Source organism: Mobula birostris, chromosome 14 (genome assembly GCF_030028105.1).
Source record: "Mobula birostris isolate sMobBir1 chromosome 14, sMobBir1.hap1, whole genome shotgun sequence".
In the NCBI taxonomy this organism is placed as follows: domain Eukaryota; kingdom Metazoa; phylum Chordata; class Chondrichthyes; order Myliobatiformes; family Myliobatidae; genus Mobula; species Mobula birostris.
The window spans coordinates 4,937,452-4,954,976 of NC_092383.1; positions in this window are offsets into that span (position 1 = coordinate 4,937,452).

A 17,525-nucleotide genomic window follows, 5' to 3' on the forward strand; every position below is an offset into this window, starting at 1 on the left:
TGAAATAAATCTCACGGGTTGAAACATCATCATGGAAGCAAGGAGTTTAGATCCTGACAATTAATTAACTCTGGGGCAGTGTGGTGGCATAGATCATGAAAAGCAACACACATCAAAGTTGCTGGTGAACGCAGCAGGCCAGGCAGCATCTCTAGGAAGAGGTGCAGTTGACGTTTCAGGCCGAGACCCTTCGTCAGGACTAACTGAAGAAAGAGTTAGTAAGAGATTTGAAAGTGGGAGGAGGAGGGGGAGATCCAAAATGATAGGAGAAGACAGGAGGGGGAGGGATGGAGCCAAGAGCTGGACAGGTGATAGGCAAAAGGGGATATGAGAGGATCATGGGACAGGAGGCCCAGGGAGAAGGAGAAGGAGGAGGGGGGAAAAACCCAGAGGATGGGCAAGGGGTATAGTCAGAGGGACAGAGGGAGAAAAAGGAGAGAGAGAGAAAGAATGTGTGTAAATAAATAAATAACGGATGTGGTACGAGGGGGAGGTGGGGCATTAGTGGAAGTTAGAGAAGTCAATGTTCATGCCATCAGGTTGGAGGCTACCCAGACGGAATATAAGGTGTTGTTCCTCCAACCTGAGTGTGGCTTCATCTTTACAGTAGAGGAAGCCGTGGATAGACATGTCAGAATGGGAATGGGACGTGGAATCAAAATGTGTGGCCACTGGGAGATCCTGCTTTCTCTGGCGGACAGAGCATGAAAACGTTACCTCGCTCCACCAAGCAACTCCATCGCAAGATTTGTTTGTTTATCACATGTTCACAGAATTATATAGTGAAACATGTCACTTGCGTTAACAATTAGCAGCCCGAGGGTGTGCTGGGGTCAGTCCACAAGGGTCGCTACAAATTCCAGCGCCATCAAAGCATACCCATAATACTGGACTGAACCACACAGAGCACAACAAGCAACAACACAACGACAGCAACATAAACCCCATTCCTCCCTCCCACCCACACACACACAGCCCTCTAACCCCAGGCCCTCAGTGGATACCGACTCAGGCCTGTAGAGGCCAGGCTTCGGAGAGATTCACAGGCCCGGCTTCAACCAGTCGGCCTCAATTTCCAGACTTCCAATTTGTCCTCAGGCCTTGATCCTCGGCATCGAAACCCAGTGCATGCTGGTCAGCGGAAACCAGGCCTCGGACTCTGGGCTTGCCATGGCAGGACCTTAAACACACGGCCTCGAACTCTGGTCTCACTGATGTGTGAACCCAGTGGACCAGCGGAACTTGTCCTGCCTGTGTGAAACTCCGACTCTGGAAGCCACTGACAACTCGCAGACCTGGGGAGGGGGCTATCGCCCACTTTCTGCCAGCCCAACATCTGACATTGACCTCAGATGTTGCAGGCACACATCGCTGGTCTTTGAATGTGGAGCAGAGACTTAGACTCTGGCCTGACCTCTAATTACCTCACACTCGTGTTCCTAAACCCAAGCCTGATCTCTCCCTGTCCCAAAACCATCCTTACAAATCTAACAAACAATTAAAAATTAAATAACTAAACAATTAAAATCAACTAAATCTGATTCAACAGAGATGGCAGCCTAGCACCATCTTTGAATAGTTTCTCACCTTTGGAGTTTAGAGTGGAGTTTGTTCATTCTCCTTGTGATTGTGTGTGTTTCCTCCAGGTGCTCCAGTTTCCTCCCACGTCCTAGGTTGGTTAATGGGCCGTTGTGTAGATGAGAGGTAGAAGCTGGGGGAAATTTATGACGATATGGGTAGATTATAAAGTGGGTTAGGGTTTAGTCTCAGTGTAAATAGGCTCAAACAAAAGTTCAAAGTAAATTTACTACTGAAGTCTGTATACCATATACAACCCTGAGATTCATTTTCTTGCAGGCAGCCACAGGAAAATCAAGAAATACAGTAGAATCCATGAAAAGACAGACATAACAAAAGCAGAGCCTGGAAGTGAGTCTACCGGCCTTGAACTCTGGTCTTGCCTATGGCAGGAGCTCAAACACATGGCCTTGAAATCTGGTCTCACCGATTTGTGAGGCAAGAGAAGCCATCCACACTGGTGCAGGAGCCCCACGGCTACACGGCAACAACTGTCCCTGAACCTGGCGGCCCGGGACCCAACACTCCGGCATCTCCCATCCAATGGTAATAGCGAGAAGAGAGGGAGGCGGGTCAAACGCAGGCAGACGGGATGGGCTCGGGTGGGGGATCTTGGCCAGCACGTTGTAGTGGGGCTGAACTCCGACTTGTTTTCCGCTCTCAGGCCTCACCGCTTTAATCTGACTTGAAGTCTGGCTCTCTTCCAGCAAAGGCTGACCTTTGTGCCGTACCCAAACCTTTAGAGTCGATTTTCAAAGTTCAAAGTACATTTATTATCAAAGTATGTACGTATAACGTTGTACAACCTTGAGATCCGTCTCCTTATAGGCAGCCACGAAACAAAGGGACCCAAAAGAACCCGTTAAAAAAAGACCATCAAACACCCAATGTGCAGAGAGAGGGGAAAGAAAACAAATTGTGCAGCCTGTGAAAGTAAGCAAGTAGCGTTCAGAACGGAGTGAGCACACAGACACAAAGCCAGGCATCACGCAGGCTACAGCCTCAGTTCAGCGCAGAGCTGAGTAAACGTCGCGGAGCAGTGAAAGGAACTGCCAATCCCTCACCGCCGATTCCGACAACCTGACCCTTTCAATCTGGCCCAGGGTTTAAATCTTCCAAATCTCGGGTCGTTCCTCCCTCTTCTTCGCTGAATTGTTCAGGAGATTGTAAACCCACTAGTTAATTTAGATGGCTCAAAAGTATGTTTCTTAAAGGAAGATTACTACAGGCTACGCATTGCAGCAATCATAGTTCAAGAAGTATCTCTAGTAGAGTTCTCCAAGGGGACCAGTTTCCCCCTGGGATCAATGAAGTATGACTATGACCACAACTTGGTCGTGGTTTGCAGTCTTGCATGCCTCAGTGACCCGGAGAGTTATGTTGGCTGGAGTCAGGGCTTTCTGCTTTGGCTCTTGGTAGTGTCACCCATGCAAAACAGGTCAAAGGTAGAGACCAGACTCAGAGTGGTCCACCAGTCCTCCAGGTTCGGGGGCTCAGCTCAGGGCTAACAACCCTGACTGGTCAAACAAAACTGTTACAGAAACAGCAATGAAGAATCCTTCTACATCTGAGTGCGACGGTATTCCTGAGTCTCCACCTGGAGCACTAGATGGCTCTGGGTCTGTACTCAATAGTCAGGACCATAAAACATAGGAGCAGAATTAGGCCATTTGGCCCATTGAATCTGTTCCACCATTCCAGCATTGCTGATTTATTTTTCATTCTCCAGCTTTTTCCCCGTAACCTTTGACACCCCTTACTGATCAAGAAACTACCAACCTCCACTTTAAATATGCCCAGATAAATTTAATTAGAAGAAGGAAGGAGTTATTATTAAAACCAGCAGAATATTGAAAAGCTTTGATAGAGTGGACATGCAGAGCATGTTTCCGGTAGAGGGAGAGTCGAGGACCAGAGGGCACAGACTCAGAATAGAAGGACATCCCTTTAGAACAGAGATAAAGTTTTTTTTAGCCAAAGGGTGGTGAATCTGTGGAATTCATTGTCACAGGCGACTGTGGAGGCCGAGTCATTTAGTTTATTTAAAACAAAGATAAATATATTAGTAAGGACACCAAAGGTTACAGGGAAAAGGCAGGTGAATGGGGTTGAGAGGGATAATTAATCAGCCATGATTGGATGGCTAAATAGTCTTGGTGGGTGAGATGGCCTAAATATGCTCCGATGTCTAATAGTGTTATGTTCTAAAGTAGGATTAAATATTTGCTGCCTACCCTATGCCTCCCAATCAGCTGAGTGGCTGCACACCCTTGCTCTGCAAGGAAAGGGAGTTGACTTGCTGGGGTGTTTTCAAAGCCAACATTTGGAAAGAGGACCAAAAATCCGGTTGAGTGGTGCCATAACAACAACTTCTTACTCAACGTCAACAAAACCAGAGAGATTACTATTTTTATTATCATTATCATTACACAGGAGGGAGACCCCGGAGGTCCCTCAGACAGTCCTCATTAGGAGATCAGATGTGGAGAGGGTCAGTAGCTTTAAGTTTCTTGGTGTTAATATATCGGAGGTTGTGTTCTGGGACCAGCACTCATGTGAAATTACAAAGAAAGCACGGCTGCATCTCTTTCTTAGACATCTGTGTATATTCAGCATGCCACCTAAAACTTCTGAAGGTGCACGGTGGAGAGTGCCTGAGGTGACTGTGTCATGGAAACACCAATTCCCAGGAACGGAAAACATTACAGGGAGTGGTGGATACAGCCCAGACCATAACAGGAAAATCCCTCCACACCACTGAGCTCATCTACAGTGAGTGCTGTCACAGGAAAGCAGCATCCATCATCAATTCCCACACCACTCCTACCATCAGGAAGGAGGTACGGGAGCATCAGGTCCCACATCACCAGATTCGGGAACAGTTATTACTCCTCAACCATCAGGTCCCACACCACCAGATTCGGGAACAGTTATTACCCCTCAACCATCAGGTCCCACACCACCAGATTCAGGAACAGTTATTACCCTACAACCATCAGGTCCCACACCATCAGGTTCAGGAACAGTTATTACCCCTCAACCATCAGGTCCCACACCACCAGGTTCAGGAACAGTTATTACCCCTCAACCATCAGGACCCACACCACCAGGTTCAGGAACAGTTATTACCCCTCAACCATCAGGCTCCTGAGCCAGTGTGGATAACTTCACTCAGTTCAGCTCTGAACTGATTCTGTGACCTACAGACTCACTTTCAAGGACTCTACAACTCATGTTCTCAATTTTTTTTATCTGCATAGTTTGTTTTCATTTCCACACTGGTTGTTTGACCCTCTTTGTTTATGTCTAGTCTTGAATTTCTTTATTTTCCTGTGAGTACCAGCAAGAAAATGAATATTGAGGTAGTACATGGTGACAGACTTTCAGTGGTCACTTTATTTGGAACCTCCTGCGGCTAATAAAGTGGCTACTGAATGTATGTTCATGGTCTTCTGCTGCTGTAGCCCATCCACTTCAAAGTTCGATGTGTTGTGTGTTCAAAGATGCTCTTCTGCTCACTTGTGATTATCTGAGTTACTGTTGCCTTCCTGTCAGCTTGAACCAGTCTGGCCATTCTCCTCTGACCTCTCTCATTAACAAGGCGTGCTGCTCAGTGGATGCATTGTCTTCCTCGCAGCTTTTCCTCTGTCAACTCTAGTCTTTTGCGCGTGAAAATCACAGGAGACCAGCAGTAGCTGAGATACTCAAACCACCCTGCCTGGCACCAATAATCATTCCAGTCAAAGTTGCTTAGATCTTCCCCATTCTGATGTTTGGTCTGAACAACAGCTGAACCTCTTGACCACGTCTGCGTACTTTTATGCATTGAGTTACTGTCACATGATTGGCTGATGAGATACTTGCATTAATGAAGAGATGTACAGGTGTACCTAATAAAGTGGTCACTGAGTGTATGAGTACTTTGATAATAAATTTATTTAATAGTTATAGTCATAGTCATACTTTATTGATCCCGGGGAAAATTAGTTTTCGTTACAGTTGCACCATAAATAATAAATAGTAATAGAACCATAAATACTTAAATAGTAATATGTAAATTATGCCAGTAAATTATGAAATAAGTCCAGGACCAGCCTATTGGCTCAGGGTGTCTGACCCTCCAAGGGAGGAGTTGTAAAGTTTGATGGCCACAGGCAGGAATGACTTCCTATGACGCTCTGTGCTGCATCTCAGTGGAATCAGTCTCTGACTGAATGTACTCCTGTGCCCAACCAGTACATTATGTAGTGGATGGGAGACATTGTCCAAGATGGCATGCAACTTAGACAGCACCCTCTTTTCAGACACCACCGTGAGAGAGTCCAGTTCCATCCCCACAACATCACTGGCCTTACGAATGAGTTTGTTGATTCTGTTGGTGTCTGCTACTCTTGTGACTTGTGACTTTGAACATTTCATTTAGCAACTCACATAAAATGCCGAGGGGGATTTCAACAGTTTGCAGAGCACCCTTGGTCTCTTCCTGAATCATCAACTGTTTATTCCCCTCTTTAGTTTCTGAGTTTCTCCAACACTTATAGTGTGTCGTTCAAGATTTCCAGCATTTGCAGAATGTTCTTGATCTGTTATCAAATGCAGGGCTGGGGCAGTTTGGCGAGCCCTGGCCTTGGGATCTGATTGGGCTGTAACGATATTTAATTTTAAACACAAGAGATCCTGTAAATGCTGGAAATCCAGAGTCACACACACACACACACACACACACACACACACACACACACACACACACACACACACACACGCATACACACACACACACACACACACACACACACACACACACACACACACACACACACACAGTGCTGGAAAAACTCAGCAGGTCAGGCAGCTTCTCTGGAGAGGAATAAACAGTTGACATTTTGGGCTGAGACCCTTGATCAGGACTGGAAAGGAAGGGGGCAGGTGCAGAATAAGAAGGTGGGGGGGGGAGGAGGACAAGTTAGAAGGTGATAGATGAAGCCAGGTGTGTGTGTGGGGGGGGGAAGGTAATGAAGAGAAGAGCTGGGAGGTGAAAGGTGGGAAAGGTAAAGAGCTGGAGAAGAAGGAATCTGATAGGAGAGGAGAGTGGACCTTGAGAGAAAGGGAAGGAGGCGCGGCAGCGCGGTGGGGAGACAGGCAGTTGAGAAGAGGTAAGGGGCCTGAGTGGGGGAATGAAGGGAGGAGGGAGATCGACGTTCATGCCATCAGGTTGGAGGCTACCTGAGCTGTTACACCTCCATTCTGAGAGAGGCCTCATCGTGGAAGGAGAGAAGGCCACGGTCCCACACGTCGGAACGGGAGTCGGGGGTAGGAATTGGAGTGGTTGCCCACCAGGAAATCCTGCTTTTTTGCGGATGGGGCTGAGGTGCATTTAATTTGGCGCATTTGGCAAATTGTTCTAATCTCTTTACAAAGGCCGGCTGCGTCAAAGATCCCTTTCGCTCCTTCCCTCTCGTTCTACGACTGCCGTCCCCACCCCCCTCCCTTAATATACATTTGATCTCCACAAACTAATCCTCTTGAGGCAGTCCTGATAAGCAGCCCACCCCCCGCACTCATTCACAAGCTGAAGGAACAAATTATTGATAAGTTGCCAGGGATAGAAGTGTGCAGCGCTGTGATAATGGCGATGTTTTTCGCAGCCTTCTCATTACAAAAGGACAATAGTGGGAGGATGAGAAAGTCGTGGATGTTTACACCCAGGAACCACCCCCTCTCAATTGTCGCCTCCCGAAACATCGCTTCCCCCGTCCAGCCCGCGGCCGCACGCACAGCTTAATATTTCATAACCAGACCACGCCAGCTATTTGCGCAGTGAGGGCTGATAGCGAGATGTGCAATATTTCATCGCTGCGTCGTGTTTGCCTGCTTCAGTAATCGTCAGATTCAATCACTTGTCCAATGTTTTATGAATTAATAAAAATGATTGTGGATGGTCTTGAGGGAGGGAAGGGAGTGGGTCGAGTGAGACTCCGCTGCGGAATTCTAATGAGAACCACGGGCTATTTTCTTTTTGCCTTCGATTTCTTTCTCTCTCTCTCTCTCTCTCTCTCTCTCTCATCTCCGTCTTTCTTCCTCCCCTTCCTCCACTCCCCCTTTCACTCAGTCCCTGCCCATTCTCTCTCTCACTCCCTCACACATTCTCTCTCTCCTTCTCCCTGCTCTCTCTCTTTCTCTCTCTCCATCTCTCTCTCTCCCTGTCTCTCTCCCTCGCCTTCTCCCTCTCTCCCCTCTCTCTATCTCATCTCCCTCTTTCTTCCTCACTCAGTCCCTTACCATTCTCTCTCTCACATTCTCTCTCTCCTTCTCCCTCCTCTCTCTTTCTTCCCATCTCTCACACTCCTCCCATATTTCTCTTTCTCCCTCTCTCTATCTCTCTCACCTCTCTCTCTCTCTCTCCCTCCCTCCCCATCTCTCACACTCTTCTCCATATTTCTCTCTTTCTCCCTCTCCCTTTCCCTCCCTCCCCCTCTCTCCCTGTCCCCCTCTCCCACCCCCTCACTCTCTGTCTCCCTCTCCCTCCCCTTGCCCTCTCTGCAAAAAGTCTGTGGAAACTCAAAACCACCGCCTGGCAGACGAGATCTTTCCTGTTGCATGGACCCGATTGGCATTTGGGCTCACCCACCCCTTTGAAGGGATGACATACCTGCCACTGTGCAGTAAAAAATGCAGATCATCAGCCAATTTGCCATTTTTATCTTTAACCTGGCTTTACATCTGATGCACAGGATGAATCTACACGCAGATGTAAACACGGGCTTCGATATGATGGATACACCTCTCATTACTGAATAATTCATCATCATGTTAATGGCTTCAGATAAGGTCTCTCTTGCGCGCTCTCTCTCTGTGCCACTTGGGAGAGGGTTTATTATTCCTTGCAATGAAAGGATGGTGTACAGATAAAAGATAATTGACTGTCTTGACTCCTCCATTGATATGAAAATAGGATTTAAATTATTCACTTTAGTTTAAAGGTTAGTTGAAGGTTATTATAGGAAGAAAATAATTCTTCATAACGTCGCTGGTGGAAATGAGGCAATCTGAAAAGCCTAATTTACACCACAGTGCAGAAACTAGTTGTTCTGAATAAACTGGAAGCCCTCAAGAGTATAAACTGGAAGAAGTCAATTATTTATAAGCGAATTATAGCTGGCTTCTCACACAAAAAAAACATAGTTAAAGGCATAAATAAATCTGCCTGCTGGTGAATGTTAGATATTTGCCTTTGTTATTCAGTTACTCTGAGTAGTGTTCCTTCTCTGTCGTCTCAAGGGCCATAATAATAGGAATTAAAAGGGTCAAGCTTTATCAGAGAGGTTGTTTAAGCTCAATGTATTAACATGTGGAGCTCAATCTTTTGATAATTTCCTGGACGGCGTTGTTTTACTTGCCTCGACATCTACTTGCCTTTGCTGAGTCAGGGAGCAATACAGCACAGATTCAGGCCCTTCAGCCCGACAAGTTCCTGCTGACTCAGCTCCTGTTTTGCCCACGAGCCCTGCGGCTTGCCGTAGAGTATTGATCCTGTGGGGTCCTTGAGTATCATTGTCTTAACCAGAGCCATTAAGCCTTTGTGCTTTCAGTTTAGTCCGGTCAAGTTAATTGCGGCTGGCGCGGGTTTCCCTGCATTCTATTATTATTTAAAGAGGACTCTCGTTCAGTGCCCTAGCGGAGCCGTTGTGTTGAAGAGAATGAATTGTCCTGCGGTGTCACTCATTCGCTTCTCCGAGGCTCTTCCGTTTCTTCATGGGGAAACTGTTGCCTCCGCTCCTGGACTCGAGTCACTGTCAGCGCTGCTCATGACTGAGAGCCTGTCGCACTTGGATGTAGCCATGTCCTCCCAGAGCACACAGTGCTTCTTAAATGATACTGTTGAATCTGCCTCAGGCAGCTCACCGCGTATGTACTCTCCATGCTCTGCACGAAAACGTGGCCCCTCAAGTCCCATCTAAATCTTCCTCCTCTCATTCCGAATCTATGTCTCCAAGATTTGGACTTCCAATTCTGGTGGAAAGACAGTTTCCGTCATGTTCATGTCTCTCATAGTTTTAAACCCTTCCAGATGGTCAGCCCTTCATTTTCCTACATTTCAAGGAATAAAGACTCAGACTGGCCAACCCCACCTTATAACTCTGTTTTGGCAATGTCCTCGTCTATCGTCTCAGCACTCTCTCCAGTTTTACCACATCTTTCCTAAAACACGTTGGCCAAAACCGTATACAGCACTCCAAATCAATCTGCAGGTGTTGGAAATCCGGAGCTACATACGCACAATGCAGGAGAAACTCGGCAGGTCAGGCAGCATCCATGGAAAGGAACATTTTCTGCCAAGATGCCTGACCTGCATTTTGTGTGTGTTACAGTATATCAAGTGCAGCCTCATCAACAACCTATACAACTGAGAGAAAACAAAGATAATTCAAAGTTCAAAGTAAATGTTGCCGTATACAATCCTGAAATTCATTTTCTTGTGGGTGTACTCAATAAATCTATAGAATAATAATCATAACAGAATCAATGAAAGACCACCCAGCTTAGGTGTTCAACCAAAGTGCAAAGACAACAAACTGCACAAATAGAAAAAAAATAACAAATGTTGAGAACATGCGATGAAGAGTCCTTGAAAGTGAGTTTATAGGTTGTAGGAACATGGGGCAAATGAAGTTGAGTGAAGTTAATCCCTTTGGTTCAAGATCCTAGTAGTTGAGGGGGTAATAACTGCTCCTGAACCTGGTGGGGTGAGTCCCGAGGCTCCTGTATCTTGTTCCTGCAGGCGGAAGTGAAAAGAGAGCATGTCCTGGTGGAAAGGATGAATGCATACGGTCTTCTTTATCCCAGGGTTGGCGGATCAAGAATCAGAGGGCATAGGAAGCATGGTGACATGTCAACAGGGAGGTCTGCCTCAAGAAGGCAACTTACATCATCCAGGACCCCCATCCTGGCCATGGTCCCCTTTCGCTGCTGCCATCGAGAGCCTCAGGTCCCACACCACCCGGCTCAGGATCAGTTATCAGCCTCCTGAATGAGCGTGGATAACTTCACTCACCTTGACTCTAAACTGATTCCATAACATACAGACTCACTTTAAATGATTCTGAGGGAGGGAGGAGAAGATGGCGGCGCGATGCAGCGCGCGCGGCCGTTCCGAATGAATATCGTATGTGTAACTAGAGGCCGTGCATCAATCCGGATTTGATGGGGACAGCCATGAAATGCACCGAGGAACATCTGGAGTAACTTCTGAAATGCCTGCTTTGCTGCCGCTGTTACTGTGCGATCGAGAATCTCCGGAGGGGAAGGCCCCAAATCCTCGGCTTTGCCTATTGCCTGTTGCCGGGGCCGGGGTCAAAGCGCTCGGCAGAGATGGTGCTCGGTGCTCGGTGTCGGAGAGCTGGTCAGAGGCTCGGAGTTTTCGGACGGACTCGGAGTCGGACTGAGGTCGGATGCTGCAATCGGCAATTTGGCGGGCGAGGTTCACCGGCTGCGTGAGATGATGGGACTTTTAAGAGACTTTGAGATTTTTACTGTGCCATGGTCTGTTCTTATCAAATTACAGTATTGCTTTGCACTGTTGTAACTTTATGTTATAATTATGTGGTTTTTGTTAGTTTTTAAGTCGGTTTGTCATGTGTTTTCATAATATCATTCTGGAAAAACATTTTTATCATTTCTTAATGCGTGCATTACTAAATGACAATAAAAGGGGACTGCATGTCCTCATAATCACCATCATAAATCACGTTTCTTAGTATTATTCACTTAGTCATTATTTGTGCAGTTTGTCTCACGTTGCTTGTTTGTATAGCTTCTCATGAATTGGAATCTATGGAAGGGAAATCTGGAGACCTGAGGAAGGGTCTTGGCCCGAAATGTCGACTGTTAATTCCCCTCCATGGACGCTGCCTGACCTGCTGAGCTCCTCCAGCACATTGTGTGTGTTGCTCTGGATCTCCAGCGTCTGCAGTATCTCTCGTGTCAGCACAGACTAGATGGGCTGAAGAGTCTGCTTCTGCGATGCAGGCTCTATGAGTCCATAATCGTAGTGTCTGGGTCCAAAGTCTGGACCAGCTCAGCAAGTGAAGGCTCGCATGTCACTCCTGACTAGAGGCAACGGAGCTGGCTTCCTGAAGAGAACGGGATCCTGCATAAATTGAAGATCAAATTCTCCACACATGTATTTCTGCATTCAGATCGGGATATGACACAGGAAATTACTGCTGGGAAGCATAATGGCTAAATTCCAATGCACTAGTGCAACCAACATTCCTTATTCCATAGCTGGAGGTCCTTCCTGTGAACTGACTGGGATCTTGAGGCCCAGTGGTGATGCTGAATCTCCATAGACTTGTAAGGCAGAAAAGGCACTGTCGTGCTGTCTTTGCAATTACATTTACATGATGGGTCCAGGACAGGTCCTCTGAGATAGTGACACCCAGGAATTTAAAGTTACTGACCCTCTCCACCTCTGATCCTCTGATGATTTCTGCCTCATGGACCTCTGGTTTCCCTCTCCAGAAGTCCACAATCAGTTCCTTGGTCTTGCTGACATTGATTGAGAGGTTGTTGTTGTGACACCACTCGGCCAAGTTTTCAATCTCCCTCCTGTGTGCTGATCCATCACCGCCTTTGACAGAACCCACAACGGTGGTTTCATCAGCAAACTTTGGAGCTGTACTTAACCACACAGTCGTGGGTGTAAAGCGAGTAGAGCAGGGGGCTAAGCACACATCCCACCCCTGTGGTGCTCCTGTGCTGATGGAGATTGTGCAGGAGACGTTTTTGCCAGCCTGAGCTGACTGGGGTCTGCAAACGAGGAAATCCAGGATCCAATTGCACAAGGAGGTATTGGGACCCAGGTCTTGGAGTTTACTGATTAGTTTTGAGGCTGCCCAGTATAATCCTAAACAGAAGAGATTCTGCAGATGCTGGAAATGCAGAGGAGCACACAAAGTGCTGGAGGAACTGGGAAGATCAGGCAGCATCTGTAGAGGGGGATAAACAAGTGATGTTTTGGGCCGAGACCCTTCATTAGGACACAGCTCACTGATTGGATTCGACGCAAATGACGCTTTTGTTTTGATGTACTTGTGACAAATAAAGCTAATCTTTAATCTCTAGGGGTTACTACACTGTGAGAGTGAATAAAGGTGATTTTATTGTGGGAGCATGAAAGAGAGGGAGATACTTGTAGGGGATAAATACCTCGTGTCTGTCACTGCTGGGGTCGGCTGTGGCTGGAGTAGTAAGCATTGATGATCATTTTATTGGAACTTGACAACCTTTCCTTGTCTCAATTCATTATTAATTGAAAATATATGGGCATGGCACGGTAACATAGCTGCTAGTGTGGCGGTATTACAGTGCCAGTAACCAGGGTTCAATTCCCACCACTGTCTGGAATTGAACCTGGTTGGCATGGGTTTCCCCCGGGTGCTCTGGTTTCCTCCCACATTCCAAAGTCGCACCAGTTAGTAGGTTAATTGGTCACAGGGGTGTAATACGTTGGTGTGAGCTTGTTGGGCTGGAAGAGCTTGTTACTGTGCTTTATCACTAAATAAAATAAACAACATCTATAATTAACTCCTTGCTGGCATCTCTCTGATAATGCAATTCAACACACAGTTGGGCAGAAGCTGTGATTCCCCCTCAAACAGGCAGAAAGGTTTGCTTAGGAATTGTAAAATGTCCAACATTTAAATGATGAGGCTCAAGTTCCTGACTTTAAGATCAGATATGGATAAAATCAATAATCCTATTTGACTTTATCTCAAATCGTGATGCATTAGTGTTTATATTTCTGCAATTTCTGTTTTCTACTTTGCCGCCTTGATGTCTGGGCTCCGACCAGCACCCACCATCGAAATCATCCACAATTTTTTTCACCAAAGTAAACTTTAATCATAATAACAAAAATATTTACAACAATAAACTGCACAGTGCCTTTTCATTCTCACATTCACTGTTGATGTGTTAAGTACTGTCCTATTACATTCCTTAAAAAAATAGACTGTTGCCACTCATGTGGCCCCCTGGGGGGGGGGGATCACAACTACAATAATTGAGGGGGCTTTCTCACCCAACCCAACTCCTCCCTGTCCAGTAGTGAAAGAATCCTAGACTCTGGTCCTTCCCTACCGAGCCACATCTTCAGCAAAGGAGTTGTAAGGCATTCCTTCCCTCCACTAGTCTGCAGGTCATCCTTGGGCAAGGTGTAGCACCTCACCTTCCCTCCACAACCCGATTAGGGTGACGTGAAGCCACAGGAGGAGGTGCTGGATGGTCATATGAGCAGCTGGGGCATATCACAAGTCTGGGTTTTGCCACCACTGACGCCAGGCAGACAATCTCTGAAGAGTATTGATGATGGCTGGGGTCACCCGCCTTGTAAAGACACTGCCCAGAAGAAGGCAATGGCAAACCACTTCTGTAGAAAAATTTGCCAAGAACAATCATGGTCATGGAAAGGCTGTGATCGCCCACGTCATACAACATGGCACATAATGATGATGTCATATGACACAACACATAATGACGGTGGCCCCTCATCATCATCATGGTACAGAAGTATTGTGGAGAGCATTCTGGAAAGCTGCGTCACTGTCTGGTATGAGGGAAGGGGGATGGAGCGGAGTGAGCTACTGACAGGATCAAAGTACGCTGCCGAGAGTTGTAAACTCAGTCAGCTCCATCATAGGCACTAGCCTTTTTAGTATCCAAGGCATCTTCAAGGAGTGATGCCTCAGAAAGTCGGTGTCCATTATTAAGGACCTCCATCACCCAGGTCATGCCTTGGTCCCAACAGGAAGGAGGTACAGAAGCCTGAAGGCACACAGTCAATGATTCAGGAACAGCTTCTTCCCCTCTGTCAACTGATTCCTAAATGGACATTGAACCCATGAACACTTTTTTATTTCTATTCTTGCATTACTTATTTAATTGAACTATTTTATATATACTGTATATATACTTACTGTAATTCACAGTTTTTTCTCTCTATTGCCATGTATTGCACGGCGCTGTTGCCGCTAAGTTAACAAATTTCACGACATATGCCGATGATATTAAACCTGATTCTGATTCAGGTTTAACATAACCCCATTGTTTTAAATTGGCCCGATGTATCTGATCAATTCACTTTGCAAATGAGCTCTCTTAGCAGCCAGCCCTGTACCGTGGGTCAGCAGCCTGGCCTTTGTAGACAGTTACTGCTTGCAATTTACATTAAGAACTGAAGACTACTTCTCGCTTGAATTAATATCTGCTACGTTGACATGATTTCATTAGCCAGAATGATCCCAAGCACACAGGACAGTCTGGGCAACAGGCACGGACACACATGCTCGTGGACATGTTGCATGCACATAAAACTGGACTCCAAAATGTATGAATATGTGTGTACACACATGTGCAAGTGCACAAACACCCACACACATACACACACACACACGTTCAAGAGTACAAACACACACACATGCCACACACACACACAAACACACACACATGCACACACAGAGCAAATGTACAAGCTCACAAAAGCATATATGAGGATGCTGCATACATTTCACCTTGAGCCAGAAATATATTCTCCTGCACTACACACTCACACACTTTCACATGCCTATACACACACTCATTCAAACATACTCTTATGCATGCTGACACTCACACACATACACACACAAACACAGAAAGACTGACACACATACACACACAAGCTCATAGACACACACTCACACGCACATACTCACACAAACTCACACACATACCCACACACGCATATATACACAAACATATACACGCACATACACACAAACTCACGTACACACGCATACATACACAAACTGGCAGACACAGACACAAGCACATTCACATACACACTCACACTCACTCAGACACACACTTATGCACACTGACACACACACACACACACACACACACACACACACACACACAGGCTCACACAGATAGAAACACATACACACACACACATGCATAGATTTACAAACACACACACACACACACACACACACATACATATATACAATAATATTGAATAAATGGATCAATACAACCTCACACCATATATCCTCCCACATCACCCTGACTCTCTACCTTACACACCGTGCCATCGGCAGCCTGGCTTGCAGTCAGCTCTAGCAACAGGTATGATGCCCCCTGTAGTCATGAACCCTGTTATGTAACAGCTTTGATTTGCATATGAAGAGCTGACTGAAGAACAAGATTATGGTGGTTTAGTAACTGAATGCAGAGGAGCAGAATTGCAGCTGGTAGTGGGGCAGAAGTCCATTCAGCCTCTCTAATCCATGCCGGTCAAAATTAGATCAACCTCATCTCTGAGCACGCTAAATGCTGAAGAATCAGAATTCATCAGGCACGGTGTAAGTATGACAAAAGATTCCACCTTCACCACCCTTGCCAGTTCAAAACTCCTACTGGTATTTGGATGAAAAAATTTCCCCTCAAATCCTCTCTAATCTTTCTACCAATGATCTTAAATCTGTCTCCCTGGTTATTGCCCTCTGTATAGGGAAGCAGCTCCTCCCTGTTCATTATATTCTAAGGAAAGGTAAACTGATGCAGGAATTAACATGCATCAGTTCTCAGTTTTGGTGTGTTTCCAGATTATTGAGGGGCGTTCTATCGTTTCTCTAATCGTTTATTGTTTACCATTAAAACTCCTGTGTATGTTCTTTAAAAATGTAATTCTCTTCAAAGTAAATGTATTATCAGAGTATATATACAGTGTGTCACCATATACTACCCTGAGATCCATTTTCAAGACTCAAGACTGTTTAATGTCATTTCCTGTAAACAAGTGTAAGGAGAATAAAATAATTGTTACTCTGGATCCGATGCAGCCCAAGAAATTCACAAAAGATTCAGAAAACAATACTAATAATAAAAAACACACAGTATAAATACATGAGATAGCTTTTATACGTAGATTGATTGTATATCCATGAAGTGACTGCTATGCTGTACATAAAGTGACTGATGGGAAATAATAAAGTAGTGGTGGAGTTAGTGTGAGGAGGTGTTTTTCAGCCTTACTGCTCTCTTGCAGGCATTCACAGTAGAACAAAGAAATTCAACAGAATCAGAGACTGACAGACAACCAATGTGCAAAAGAAGACAAACTGTACAAGTTTAAAAAAAAGATACATAATACTGAGAACATGAGTTGTAGAGACCTTGAGATGGAGTCCGTAGGTTGTGGAATCAGTTCAGTGTGGCGGTGAGTGAAGTTATCCACACTGGTTCAGGAGCCTGATGGATGAAGGGTAATAACTGTCCCCGCTGGTGTGGGACCTAAGGCTCCTGTACTTTAAATAATCTGCTGTCTGCTGGTTGGGACATCCCTTTGTAAATTTATTATCAAAGTAGAAATATGTCACCATATACCACCCTGAGATTCATTTTCTTGACGGCATTCACAGTACAACGAATGTGAAAAAGAAGACAAAATGTGCATATACAACAATAATAATCTTAATAATAAATAAGTAAATAAATTATACTGAGAGAAAAAAATAATTAGTTCTGGAAAATTCCAAACAGCTCACATATCAGCCATAACCAATGTATCCTCTCCCTCACCATTTAACACAAAGTGAGAGTTCCTTACTGGGTGTTAAATTGATTTGCTCTGAAATTGTCTTTAACAGGATGTGCTTCACTTAGTGACACCAGCAACAGCTCTGAGTCCTGATAATCATCACCACCTGCACCATGAAGAAACCGCAAGGAACGAATCCTTGTTAATTGAAAACTGAGCTCGCCGACAGCGTTAGAATGTTAAACTAAACCCGCCTGGTGATGAGGGATTTCAGTGAAGAGGCGGCTAGCATGAGTCAAAGAGCTATCGTTTTCTGACAGAGGAAAGATTCGAATTTGTGCTCTGTTCAGGGAACAAGCTCCAC